The sequence below is a fragment of the Carcharodon carcharias genome, chromosome 4, assembly GCF_017639515.1.
Source record: "Carcharodon carcharias isolate sCarCar2 chromosome 4, sCarCar2.pri, whole genome shotgun sequence".
In the NCBI taxonomy this organism is placed as follows: domain Eukaryota; kingdom Metazoa; phylum Chordata; class Chondrichthyes; order Lamniformes; family Lamnidae; genus Carcharodon; species Carcharodon carcharias.
In genome coordinates, this window is record NC_054470.1 from 188,675,489 (window position 1) to 188,690,362 (window position 14,874).

General features: G+C 43.1%; 1 protein-coding gene across 3 annotated transcripts in view; it reads right to left on the reverse strand.

The window, feature by feature from the left end:
- Nucleotides 1–14,874, reverse strand: part of rgs12b (regulator of G protein signaling 12b) — a 273,901-nt gene that overhangs the window by 176,665 nt on the left and 82,362 nt on the right. The window lies entirely within an intron of this gene.

A 14,874-nucleotide genomic window follows, 5' to 3' on the forward strand; every position in this document is an offset into this window, starting at 1 on the left:
TCCTGCAAGATGCAAACATGTTTCTTGTTACCTCTGATTCCCCTTTGATATTCAAACAAACTCTCAATTTATCTAAAAATGAAAATATCAAATCTAACCCATTTACTTGTACCTTAAACTTAACACCTCTATCCTTTTCATGTTTCAAACCCCTCAGACAACCTGACTCCTATGAGTCTCTGCCCAGCTTAATTAAATCTCACATATACATACACAGACACCTAGCCTTCTTTACATAATATTCCCCAAAAATATTTTTAAAATAACATCCATTCTCACAAACGACCATCTCCAACAAAATAGAATCTAAACATCTCTCCTCGACATTCAAAGGCATTATAATCGCTGAATCCCCCATTATCAACATACTGGGGGCTACCATTGACCAGACATTGTACTGGACCAGCCATATCAATACTGTGGCTATAAGAGCAGGTCAGAGGCTTGGAATCCTGCAGCAAGTAACTCACCTCCTAAGCTCACCAAAGCCTGTCCACCATCTACAAGGCACAAGTCAGGAGTGTGATGGAATACTCTACACTTGCCTGGACGAGTGCAGCTCCAGCAACACTCAAGAAGCTCGACACCATCCAGGACAAAGCAGCCCACTTGATTGGCACCTCATTCACCACCTTCAACAATACTCCACCACCTATGTACAGTGGCAGCAATGCGTACTACACACAAGATGCACTGCAGCAACTTGCCAAGGCTCCTTTGACAGCACCTTCCAAACATGCTACCTCTATCGCATCAGAGGGCATGGGAACACTACCACCTGCAGGTTCCCCTGCAAGCCATCCACCTTCCTTACATGGAACTATATTGTCATTCCTTTATTGTCGCTGGATCAAAATCCTGGAACTCCCTTCCTAACAGCACTGAGTATACCAGCACCAAATGGGCTGCAGCAGTTCAAGAAGGCTGCTCACCACCACCTTCTCAAAGGCAATTAGAGATGAGCAATAAATGCTGGTCTTGTGAGCGATGCCCAATTCATATGAAAGAATCAAAATAAAGAGAAAGTGCTCTTATAATGTCCATAGAATCAAAAGCTCTGAAGACAGTTCTTTCAGTCTTGCTCCCAACAAGCAAGCAGTCTGTCTCAAGGTTACAGAACGTGAGCTATCAGGTGCCTGGTTGAGAAACTCTTTCCAAGAAAGAAAAACAGCTGTTTTGCAAGGGCAGCCATCCTATTTCAATGCTATCATATTTCACTCAGAATGCACAGTATTTCTGAGTGGTAGCAAAATACTATAAATAATGCCTTTCAGTATTACACCAAAAATGTTATATCTTTGTCAAACAGAAAGTACTCTAAAGCCATATAGTTTAATTCCTGATAATGTTGATCCTTTACAGGTCAGAGTGTTATAATCCATCCTCAGAAACTTGAACATAGGTCGATTCAGCCACTTTTTTGCTATTAGAATTAGTTCATTTGTACTTTGCTTCAGTAGTTTTAAACAAGGTGCCCTTGGGGCAGTAGTTCTTAAAGTGTGATCCACAGACTGCTAGTCCAAAAATGCAAGTCACTGACAGATAACACCAGAACCAAGGTTATATGACACAACTAGGCTAGAACACTCAAACCCACCACTCACATGATGTCACACAACCAGACTGGCTCCCACATGTGCAGCATGAGTCACCATAAGCGCGAGAAACAGTGTCGTTTTGTATGAAAGACTTACGTTACTGTTGGTTTTGTCTGATTAATATAGCTGTACAGTATTCATTTCTCAGAAGATTATTGTGATGATTTCAAAACACTTACTTGAATGTTTAAAATAATTATAGTCACTTGTAGCACTGATGTTTATAATATGAAAATATCTATACTTTTCTTTCAGGCATGAATTAGTAATTAACTTATATTTAGTTTTCAAAAATGCACAAGTTTATTATGTTCAGTAATGATAAAGCAGTGAAACATTTATAGTTCCACAAGTTCCCATTAATTCTAATGAGTTTTTGTGCAGTAACAAACAAAAGCAGGTAGGATAGTACCACTAGGTGGCCAATGGGATCTTTTGACCCACCTAATAGTCCAAAGGCAAAAGTATTTAGAGAACTTCTTCTCTAGGGTCATAAGAAAAAACACGTTTTTCCAGCATAAAACAAGTGAGTTTATGCCATTCCTGCCGACTAAATAGAATTCAATCTCTCAACAGATGACAACGGTATGCTTAAAAAGTTGGGGGCATCACTGAAGAGAACTAATAGCAGGGGATAATAGTGAAAGACAAAGAAAACAAAATTTTCTGAAATTGCTCGAGGTTCCATGTCATGGAAAGCAACCAGTCAAAAACTAGTAGTGTAAGTTGTAAAACTTCTAGAGTTTTGTTTGTACTTTGGAGGGAAAGGGTAAAGAGAAGGTAGAATTGTCCTTCAAGACAAATCAACAAGGAAATAATTCCGAAGTCATATGTTCTCTATTTAAAGGGTGAACTAATAGCAAAAAGTGTACATGATCTGTGCAAATATCATTAGTGTGCACCAGTTTCTTCCCAGAATAAAATAACAAAATATAAAACATAACGTCACAATAATAGCTTTCAGGACAAAGGATACGACCAACATCAGGGAAATAATTAACATGTCAAACTGGGGGGGGGGTCCTCAACAGTCCAGAATTTTCTCAAGAGTTTCACTGGGCCACCAAAGCATTACACCTGTAAGCTGTAATGGACCCACTTGCACTGGGTAATGGACCTATTTAAACTAGGTGCCTGGTGTTGCAGGGCTTTTTCCAGTTGACCTTGTAAGAGACTGAACTTCTGTGCACCCTTTACTAGACCAATGATATCTGCAAGCATCTAGATATGGGGAGTTCCTCTATGAGGAGTTCCTGCTGTCCCAGCTCCATCAGGACCTGGTGCAGGACTGGACACCAGCTGAGCCATGCCAGGCTCCAGCTAGGAAGAAGTGAACTTCAACTGGAATACCCCCAAAGGAAAGATGAGTGTCTTTTAACAGTATCGGCTCTTTTGTACAGGCGAGAAGAAGAGATAGCTAGATTCTGTGGGGTGGGCTTAGGGAATTTGCCTCCAAAAATGCCAAACACTGATTTTTCCATCTGGATGGGGTAGGTAATAAAAATACATCTGCTTGCGGTCCTCATCTAAATGTGCTGCCTCCCACTTACTCCCACAGTGTAAACTCTGGCTGGATTAGCACTGAAGTGTACCAGTGGACATAAGCCTGGTGTAACCACTGGGATCATGGTCCATAGATTTTCAGAACTCATATGATTTTCTATTTTCGAAGAAAGATGGACTTGATATTAAAATTTTGAAATGCAACTTTATTTCTAAGTAAAACATTTTAAATCTTAAGTGCATTAAATAACCATTTCAACTACCTTTTACAATTGAAATCAACAGACTAACATTCATTATCAAAAATAACAAAGTCACAATCTCTGCCTTTAAAATTTAATTCAAAAAAAGAATTTTATCAGCCAAATCTTTACAGAATCACACAGTGCAGAAGAGGCCCTTTGGCCCATCTAGTCTGCACTGACACGTGAGAAACACCTGACCTACCTACCTAATCCCATTTACCACCACTTGGCCCATAGCCTTGAATGTTATGGCATGCCAAGTGCTCGTCCAGGTACTCTTTAAAGGATGTGAGGCAACCCGCCTCCACCACCCTCCCAGGCAGCGCATTCCAGACCGTCACCACCCTCTGGGTAAAAATGATTTTCCTCACATCCCCCCCAAAACCTTCTGCCCCTCACCTTAAACTTGTGTCCCCTCGTGACTAACCCTTCAACTAAGGGGAACAGCTGCTCCCTATCCACCCTGTCCATGCCCCTCATAATCTTGTACACCTCCAGGTCGCCCCTCAGTCTTCTCTGCTCCAACAAAAACAACCCAAGTCTATCCAACCTCTCTTCATAACTTAAATGTTTCATCCCAGGCAACATCCTGGTGAATCTCCTCTGCACCCGCTCCAGTGCAATCACATCCTTCCTATAATGTGGCAACCAGAACTGCACACAGTACTCCAGCTGTGGCCTCACCAACATTCTATACAACTTCAACATGACCTCCCTACTTTTGTAATCTATGCCTCGATTGATAATGCAAGTGTCCCATATGCCTTTCTCACCACACCACTAACACGCCCCTCTGCCTTCAGAGATATATGGACGTACATGCCAAGGTCCCATTGTTCCTCAGAACTTCCTAGTGTCATGCCGTTCATTGAATACTTCCCTGTCCATTCCACCCCGCCAATCTTTCTGTCATCCGCAAACTTACTAATCCTACCCCCCCCATAGTCATCTATGTCGTTTATATAAATGATGAATAATAGGGGACCCAGCACAGATCCCTGTGGTACGCCACTGGACACTGGCTTCCTTCTGTCATCACCCTCTGTCTCCTACAACTAAGCATTTTTTGAATCTATCTTATCAAATTACCCTGTTTCCCATGTGCATTTGCCTTCTTTATAAGTCTCCCATGTGGAACCTTGTCGAAGGCTTTGCTGAAATCCATATAAAGTACATCAACTGCACTACCCTCATCTACACACCTGGTCACCTCCTCAAAAAAGTCAATCAAATTTGTTAGGCATGACCTCCCTCTGACAAAGCCATGCTGACTCTCCCTGATCAAACCTTGCCTCTCCAAGTGGAGATAGATTCTCTCCTTCAGAACTTTCTCCAATAGTTTCCCTACCACTGACATGAGACTCACTGGCCTGTAGTTCCCTGGCTTATCTCTACAACCCTTCTTAAATAGCAGAACCACATTAGCTGTTCTCCAGTCCCCTGGCACCTCCCTCGTGGCCAGAGAAGAGTTAAAAATTTGGGTCAGAGCCCCTGCGATCTCCCCCCTTGCCTCCCTCAGCAGTCTGGGACACAAATCATCCGGACCTGGAGATTTGTCCACTTTTAAGCCTGTCAACACCTCCAATACCTTGTCACACCCTAAATCAATTTGCTCAAGAAGCTGGCAGTCTCTCTCCTAGAGTTCCATACCTTCATCCTCATTCTCTTGGGTGAAGATGAATGTGAAGTATTCGTTCAACACTCTAACGATGTCCTCTGGCTCCACCCATAGATTGCACCCTTGGTCCCTACTCTTTCCCTGGTTATCCTCTTCCCATTGATATAATTATAGAATATCTTGGGATTTTCCTTACTTTTACCAGCTAGAGCTATCTCATATCCCCTCTTTGTTCTCCTAATTGCTTTCTTAAGCTGCACCCTGCACTTTCTATACTTCACTAATGCCTCCGCTGATTTGCTCCCCTTGTACCTGCTAAAAGCCTCTCTTTTCCTTCTCATCGTATCCTGAATATCTCTGGTCATCCATGGTTCTCTGGGCTTGTTGCTCCTCCCAACACCCTGGAGGAAACATGTTGAGCCTGTACCCTCCCCATTTCCTTTTTGAATACCCCCCCTCTTCTATAGATTTCCCCACAAGTAGCTATCCCCAGTCTACCTTGGCCAGATCCTGCCTTATTTTACTAAAATCCGCTCTCCCCCAGTCCGAAACATTTTTTAGTAACTTGTCAATTTCTTTGTCCATAACAAGCTTAAATTGTACAATGTTGTAGTCGCTATCACTAAACTGCTCCCATCACCTCAGCCAACTGTCCGGCTTCATTCCCCAGAATTAGGTCCAGCACTATGCCATCCCTAGTTGGACCCTCTACATATTGACCTAAGAAGTTCTCCTGTACACAATTCAAGAAATCCACTCCATCCAAGCCCTTAACACTATGTCTATCCCAATTAATGTTGAGAAAGTTGAAATCACCAAATAATAATAACCCTATTGTTATTGTTTTTACACACCTCCGCAAACTGTGCACATATTTGCTCCTTAATTTCCTGCTGACTATCTGGGGGTCTATAATAAACACTTAACAATGTGGCTGGCCGTTTTTTTATTCCTAAGCTCTACCCACAAAACTTCATTCAATGCCCCCTCCAAGATATCATTTCTCCTTACCGCAGTAACTGACTCCTTAACTAATAATGCAATGCCTCCCCCTCTTTTACCCCCTCCCCCATCTCGCCTGAAGATTCCATATCCCGGAATGTTGAGTTGCCAATCCTGCTCCTCTCTCAACCACATCTCAGTGATGGCTACTATATCACAATTCCACATGTCAATCCTCACCCCTGACTCATCCGTTTTACCTGCAATACTCCTGGCATTAAAGTAGAGGCCATCCAGTCTTGCCTTACTCCCTTGAAACTTAATGCAGCTCTACTCCCTCTGACTTGATCGTTTTACTGTATTATGATGTGTCCCTATTCTGCTAACATTCTGTGACCCTCCCCCTGCCGAATTAGTTTAAACTCCTCCCAACAGCACTAGCAAAGCCGCCCGCAAGGATGTTAGCACCACTCTGATTCAGATGTAGGCCTTCCCACTTGTACAGGTCCCACCTTCCCCAGAAACGGTCCCAGTGATGCAGGAATCTAAAACCCTCCCTCCTGCACCAACTCTTAAGCCACGAATTCATCTGCACTATTCTCCTACTTCTGTGCTCGCTAGCACGTGGCACTGGGAGTCATCCAGAGATTACAACCCGAGAGGTCCTGCTGTTCAGTCTACTGCCTAACTCCTGAATTCTTGATGCAAGACCTCATCCCTTTTTCTACCTATGTCATTGGTACCAACATGTACCATGACCTCTGCCTTATCACCCTCCCCCTTCAGGGTGCTCTGCAGTCATTCAGTGACATCCCAGACCCTGGCACCAGGGAGGCAATACACCATCCATGAGTCAAGATGACGGCACAGTGCGCCTGTTGACTATAGAATCCCCCATTACTGTTGCTCTTCCTCCCCTCCTATACAGATAGGCTGCTCGTGGTGCCAAAAGCTTGGCTCTGTCTGCGCACCCTGGAGGAACCAGCACCCTCAATAACTTCCAAAATGGAATACCGATTTGCGAGCGGGACCCCAAGGGACTCCTGAACTACCTGCCTGTTTCTCTTGGACTGCCTGGTGGTCACCCATTCCCTTCCTTCAAGTCACTTCAGCTGCGGTGTGATCACCTCTCTAAATGTGCTATCCACGATGCTCTCTGACTCGTGGATGCTCCACAGTGTCCTGAGCCGCCATTCCAGCTCTGAAACCCAAGCTTCTAGGAGCTGCAGCTGGACACACTTCCTGCACACATGCTGGTCCCGGGCATTGGAAATGTTCCCGGCTTCCCACATTAGGTTTTAAAAGATTATTTAGTTAACATTCAACAATGCCACAGGGTAAATGACATTTCAACTTGACTGCATCTGAGCAATAGGAAATCTGGAAATAAGTGTTTTTTTTAAAAAATTAAGAGAAGTGCCTTATTGTTACAACTTTGGTTAGAAAATTGAATTTTATACAAGTCAGATTTGTTTCTGCTGCTTAAGAGAACTTCTATTTCTTTTCAATCAAGCCCAGCAATAGATTTACCCAACACTTATTGATGAAAAAACAGTAATTCTATTTCAGACACATGCTTATAACCACACATATTCAAAAGAAATTCAGTAAATGATAAGAATGTGAACTGGAAAAATTCCAATAAAATATCAAAGAAGCACTATCTTCACGGAAAAATGTTGAGAAAATCATTTTGTTTATTTGAAGAAAAACAATGTGATTTGTAAACTGTGCTGAAATACATCAGTGAAGTGTCCTTGGAGCACCAAAGGCTTATGAAAAGATGCGATTGTGGGCTTATGTTACTGACGAAATATAGCACGATACTCCGGGGTACATGCCTACAATTTTCATTAGCAAAACTTGCTTTTTGATAAAAGCAAGGTTTTTCCTTCAAGTTTCCCCACATAATAAGTTCTTGATGAGTCTTTATGAGGGTGGATGCTGAAGAATTGAGGCCATGAACTCCCACAGAAGCAGGAAAGAAACGTGAGAAGAGAAACCATCCTTTTCATGTCTCAGGTACAGTATCAGAGGAGGATTGGGAATGGAGTTGGCCCAAATGGATCAACAAGGCTCCAGGTTTGACCTATGCTATGTGATCAATTAGCCATGAACAACAGTTAGGGCACCATAAATTGGCCTTGGGGAAGGAAGCAGAAAAATTTAAATAAAAACAGAAAATACTGGAGAAACTCAGCAGGTTTAGCAGCATCTGTGGAGGGAGAAACAGAGTTAATGTTTCGAGTCCACATGACTCTTCACAGACTCAAAATGTTAATTGTTTCTATCTCCTCAGATGCTGCCAGACCTGCTGAAATTTTCCAGCATTTCCTGTTTTTATTTCAGATTTCTTGCATCTGCACTATTGTACTTTTATTTTAGCAGAAAAATTAACTCTGGTTTGTGTTCCTACTTGATATCCATTGATCCATGCTGACAGCCAGTCATGGGACTGAATTACATGATGCATGGATTCCCCGCTTCCCCCCACCCCCAAAAAATGCAGGGGCTGTGGATGCCCCACAGCTATTTAACAACCAATTAGATATTAATAGGCTTGAGGCCAGTAAGAGGCCAGCAGCTCTCCAGCACTTCAGGACAGAGGTATACAGCATTGGGCAAGGAGTTGAGTGTGTGTTCTGGGTCTTGCCCGGTGCTAAGCTGGCAGGTACTGGTGAAGTGGGTGGGGGCCAGGCAGTGGGGGTGCTGGGGTTTGATGGGCCATGGGGGAGGGCAACCTGGGGGGGCCCTATGATGGGCAAATGGGCCTCTAAAGGAGGGAGACCCTGCCCACCACCAGCAGGGAAACCTGCCAGCCTGAGCGCTCAGTGTAGGTCTCTCCCACCGCTGATTAAAACCCTCTGGGAATGGGATGAGGCCTTTAATTAGGCATTAATTGTCCACCTTAAGCCCTCAATTGGCCCACAGATGGGCAGGATGCTCAATACCTCCCCAGCCGCTGGTATAATTGCACTGGGGCAGGAGGGGGTGGGTAAGCACCCCACCTTCAACCCGCTGATGGGGGAGCATTAAATCCAGCCCACGAATGATGGCCAAGGATGATGACCATACCCCAAACAAGGAGTTAACACTTTCAGGAGGGCAGGGAAGGAAATTGGAATGGGAAATGATGCTGCTTCTTGCTTCAAAATCAGTTCTACTTGCTCAGAGACCATAATATTTTTCCTTTGTGGTGCACCACAGCACTATATCACGTTATCCCAGATGTGCATACCACAAAAAGCACTTCTCTGGAACAACATGAACATCAGTTTTATGAGGCGCAGAAGTTATTAGAAATCATTTGATATTTGTCAAAAATAACAATAATTTAACATATAGAGTTGAATAGACTCTGCAGACCTTTAAAAATGGTGGGGCAGGACCTGATTCTGGGATTCCCACCCCCATTACCGGCACCCCCATTTTTTACTGGCACAGGATAAGGGTAGTGAGTCCACATCTTGCACTCGCAACATGGCCTACTCCATTATGGGCATCGGCGTCTCCTAGCCCCTCCACAATTTTTGTGGAGTCAAGCCAACTTCTCTATGACTTGCAGTCATGGATCTCAGAAGAGTCTGGAACCATTATATAAAAACAAAAAAACTGCGGATGCTGGAAATCCAAAACAAAAACAGAATTACCTGGAAAAACTCAGCAGGTCTGGCAGCATCGGCGGAGAAGAAAAGAGTTGACGTTTCGAGTCCTCATGAGTCCTCAAAGGGTCATGAGGACTCGAAACGTCAACTCTTTTGTTCTCCGCCGATGCTGCCAGACCTGCTGAGTTTTTCCAGGTAATTCTGTTTTTGAGTCTGGAACCATTGTCTGGATTCGGGGACCTTTTGAAACATAACTTCAAAAGATTTTACTCATGTCCCACACATGCCCTCATGCTTCCACCGCCCCCCGCGGCCCCCCCATCCACCACAATGGCCCCTCACACCCTCCACACCAATTCATGCCTCCATCCAACCGCCACAGCCCCTCATACTCTCCATGTACCAGGACACTCAGATCCTCCAGTATTGGAGAGTTCTGTAATCTCCCTCCATTTAAATAATATGCTGCTTTTCTATACCTCCTGCCAAAGTGGGCAACTTCATATTTTCCCACATTATATTCCATCTGCCAAATATTTTGCCCACTCACTTAACCTATCTATGCTTCCTAGCTAATTTATGTCCTCTTCACAACTTACTTTCCTACCTTTGTCTCATCAGCAAATTTAGCAATGATACATTCACTCCCTTCATCCAAGTCATTGATATAAATTGATATAAACTGATTCCTGTGCCAACCTCACATTTTACCAACCCGAAAATGACCCATTTATGCCTATTCTGTTTCCTGTTAGCTAACCAATCCTCTATCCATGTTAATATATTACCCCTATACCATGAGCTCTCATTTTGCTGGTAACCTTTGATGTAGCACCTTGTCAAATGCCTTATTGCCTTCTGGAAATCTAAGGACACCACTTCCATAGGTTCCCCGTTATACATATTGCTCGTTACTTCCTCAAAGAACTACAATAAATTAGTCAAGCATGATTTCCTTTTCACAAAACCATGCTGACTCCGCCTGATTGCACTGAGATTTTCTAAACGTTTTGTTATAACTCCATAATAGCAGATTTCAACAATTCCCCTACGACAGATGTTAAGCTAACTGGCCTGTAGTTTCCAGCTTTCTGTCTCCCTCCACTTTTGAATAGAGGAGTCAGGTTTTCTATTTTCCAATCTGGTGGCACCTTTCCAGAATTGAGGGAATTTTGGAAAATTAAAAACAATGCATCTAATATTCATCTGCCATTTCTTTTAAGACCCTAGTGTTATGAGACAGCCTTTCGGTAAAGCTATTATTTAAAAATCCCAGAAGGAAACTTTAAACAACTGTCATAACCTATATTTTTAAGTGGTATGTTTGAGATGCAACTCTAAATTCAAGAATCAAATCACCAGTTCTCGAATGGTTTTATCTTAAACTAAATGAAACATTTAGTTAATTTACACAAGTTAAATATATACACATAGCTACAAGTTACTACTATCATAGCTTTCAACAAATTCCCAAACTAATCTCCATTAAGGTAACAACAACCCATAGACTTAACCAGACACCAGGCAAAGCATTTTCATCTTATGAATTCAAAATAAGGTTCCTTTCACAGCAGTTCCAGTGGTGACAATTGTAGGCTTACAGCTACTTTGATCTTACACTGCCTCTTTCCTGCACACACAAAACTACTGAAGTTATACTTGGCGCAGCTCTTGTATTGCCAGCCTCTTCTAACAATAAAATCCCTTTCATAGTACTAATTTTATTATTAACATAAACATATTGTTTGCTCTCTGCTAGCTAGGTGCCAGATTTCACTTGCCTTCTTGAATGTTCTATTCCAAAAATGCAAATGCACGCTACCTCTCTTACATCTCAAAACTAGTACACATCAAAGCACCCAGGCTAGCTGTCTTTAATCCAATTAAGACACACCCCACAGACTAAACCTCTATTTTAAAAGAAAAATATTTTCCAATAATATATACATTTATAGCTTCATGACACCTAGGATGAAGTGCATCAGGACCTGGGGAGTTAACATCTTTTAGTTTTAATAATTTTCTCAGTACCATTTTCCTGGTGATTTCAATTATTTTAAATTCCTCTCTCCTTTTCACCTCCTGATTCACAATTATTTCTGGGATGTTACTTGTATCCTCTACAGTGAATACAGACACAAAATATCTGTTCAATTCATCCGTCATTTCCTTATTTTCCATAACTAATTCCCCAGAGGCTCTCTTTGAAGGACCAACACTCACTTTATTTACTTTTTTTAAAATACTGGTAGAAACCGTTGCTGCTTTTATATTTCTAGTTAGCTTTCTCTCATACACTAATTTTTTCCTCCTTATTATCTTGTAGTCATTTTTTCCTATATTCTGTCCAATCTTCTGGCCTGCTACACATCTTTGGGGAATTATGTGCTTTTTCTTTCAATTTGATACTATTTTTAATTTCCTTAGTTTGCCACTTCCCTTAGAGTCTTTCTTTCCCACTGGAACGTTCCCTGAGTATTCTGAAGTATCTCCTTAATGTCTGCCACTGCATCTCTCCTGACTTGTTCCTGAACCTAATTTCCCAGTTCACTTTAGCCAGCTCTGTCTTCATGCCCTCATAATTGCCCTTATTTAAGTTTAAAACACTAGTCTTAGATTCACTCTTCTCTCACTCAAACTGAATGTGAAATTCAATAATATTATGATCACCACTACCTCGAATGCCTTCACTATGAGGTCATTAATTAATCCTGTCTCTTTGCACATTACCAGATCGAGCACATTACCTGCTCTCTGGTTGAATCAAGAACATGCTGCTCTAAGAAGTTGTCCTGAAAATACTCTATGAACTCATCAGCCAGGCTATCTTTGCCAATCTGATCTGTCCAATCTAAATGTACATTAAAATCCCCCATGATTATCACCATACCTTTCTCACAAGCCCCCATTATTTCCTTCTGCATACCTTGTCCTACGTGTGGTTCCTGTAAGGTGCCCATAAACCACTCTCACGAGTGATTTCTTAACTTTACTATTTCTCATCTCTACCCAAACTGATTTTACATCTTAATCTCCAGAATTAAGGTCATGGTTCTCTACTGTACCAATGTCATCCTTAATTATCAGAGCTATCCTTCCACCCTTTCCTCTCCACCCATGTCTCTGTAACAGTTATCAGACCATATGTAATTATTTCTATTTGTAATGTTAACTAATTGGTTTTGTTACAAATGCTACATGCATTAAGATACAGAGCCTTTAATTCTTTTTACTATTTTCATAACCTCTAGCCTTATCTACTGCGTATGCACTCATATTTGTACACTCTGTCCCTTCCTGTCATACCTTGATCATCATTACTCTGGTTTCTACCTTGCTGTCTTGTATGGTCTTTTCTCCTTAATTTATCATGTCTTACCAAACTTGATCCCTCGCCCCCACTAATTAAAGCCCTCTCTACCGCCCTAGTGATACAATTCACCAGAATACTGGTCCCAGGACGGTTCAGGTGAAGACTGCCCCAACGGTACAGCTCCCACTTTCCCCAGCACTTGTGCCAGTGCCCCATTTCTCCCATAGTCTTGGAGGCATGCATTAACTCTATAGTATTAATTACCCTACTCCAATTTGTTCATGGCTCAGGTAGTAATTCAGAGATTACCTTAGAGCTTCTGCTTTTTAATTTAGCTCCCAGCTGCTCATACTCCCTCAGCAGAACCTCTTTCCTAGTCCTAACTATGTCGTTGGCACCTATGTGGAACACACACTGGATCCTCCCCCTCCCACTGCAAGTTCCTCCCCAGCCCTGAGCAGATGCCTTGAACCGTGGCACCAGACAGGCAACACAGCCATCTGGGCTCTTAGCTTCAGAGAATTGTGTCTATGCCCCTGACTATACTGTGCCCTCCTACCAATATTTTCCTATTAACTCCCCACACCTGAGCAGCTTCCTGTATCATGGAGCCATGGTCAGTTTGCTCATCCACCCTGCAGCCACTGTTTTCATACATACAGGTTGCAAGAACTTCAAACATGTTAGGCAACTGCAACGGCTGAGGCTCCTCCATTTCTACCTTCTCAATCCTTTTACCTGTCTCACTCACAGTACCACCCTCCTGTCCCTGACAACTGACCAAATCAGAAGACCCTATCCTAAGGGGTGTGATCCCCTCCTGGAACTAAGTGTCCAGGGAACCTTCCCCCTCCCTGATGCATTGCAGTGTCTGCAGCTCAGCCTCGCCTCCAACTTAATGACTCTGAGCCAAAGTTCCTTCAGCTGCAGGCACATACTGCAAACGTGTTTGCCCTGGATCACACTGGCGCCCAAGAGCTTCCACATCCTGCAGACTCAATACATCACCTGCCCTGCCACCTTTATTATATGTTACTTAATTCTTATTCTTAATTAATTTAAAATTAATAAACTCTACTACTCCCAATAAGCTCTAATGGCACTAGTAAACCTTACTAATAAAACCTTACAATTACCAATAAATTACTTGAGCTTTGAAGATAAATGCACAAACTACTCACCAATTATTCTTGCTTCCAATCTCCATCCCTCCATCATTTTCACGTGGTCCATCTCTGACACTTCCCTTCCTTGACCTCTTTGTCTCAATCTCTGGTGATAGACTGTCCACCAATATCCATTACAAGTCAACTGACTTCTACAGCTACCTCGACTACAGCTCCTCACACCCAGCTTCCTGTAAGGACTCCATCCCATTCTCTCAGTTCCTTCGCCTCTGTCGCATCTGTTCCGATGATGCCTTCAAAAACAGTTCCTCTGACATGTCCTCCTTCTTCCTTAACCGAGGTTTTCCACCCACGGTCGTTGACAGGGCCCTCAACCGTGTCCAGCCCAACTCCCACGCATCCACCCTCACGCCTTCTCCTCCCTCCCAGAAACATGATAGGGTCCCCCTTGTCCTCACTTATCACCCCACCAGCCTCCGCATTCAAAGGATTATCCTTCGCCATTTCCGCCAACTCCAGCATGATGCCACCACCAAACACATCTTCCCTTCACCCCCCTTCGGCATTCCGTAGGAATCGTTCCCTCCGGGACACCCTGCTCCACTCCTCCATCAACCCCTACTCCTCAACCCCCACCTATGGCACCTCCCCAAAAGATGTAACACCTGCCCCTTCACTTCCTCTCTCCTCACCGTCCAAGGGCCCAAACATTCCTTTCAAGTGAAGCAGCATTTCACTTGCATTTCCCCCAACCTAGTCTACTGTATTCGTTGCTCCCAATGTGGTCTCCTCTACATTGGAGAGACCAAACGTAAACTGGGCGACCGCTTTGCAGAACACCTGCGGTCTGTCTGCAAGAATGACCCAAACCTCCCTGTCGCTTGCCATTTTAACACTCCACCTTGCTCTCTTGCCCACGTCTG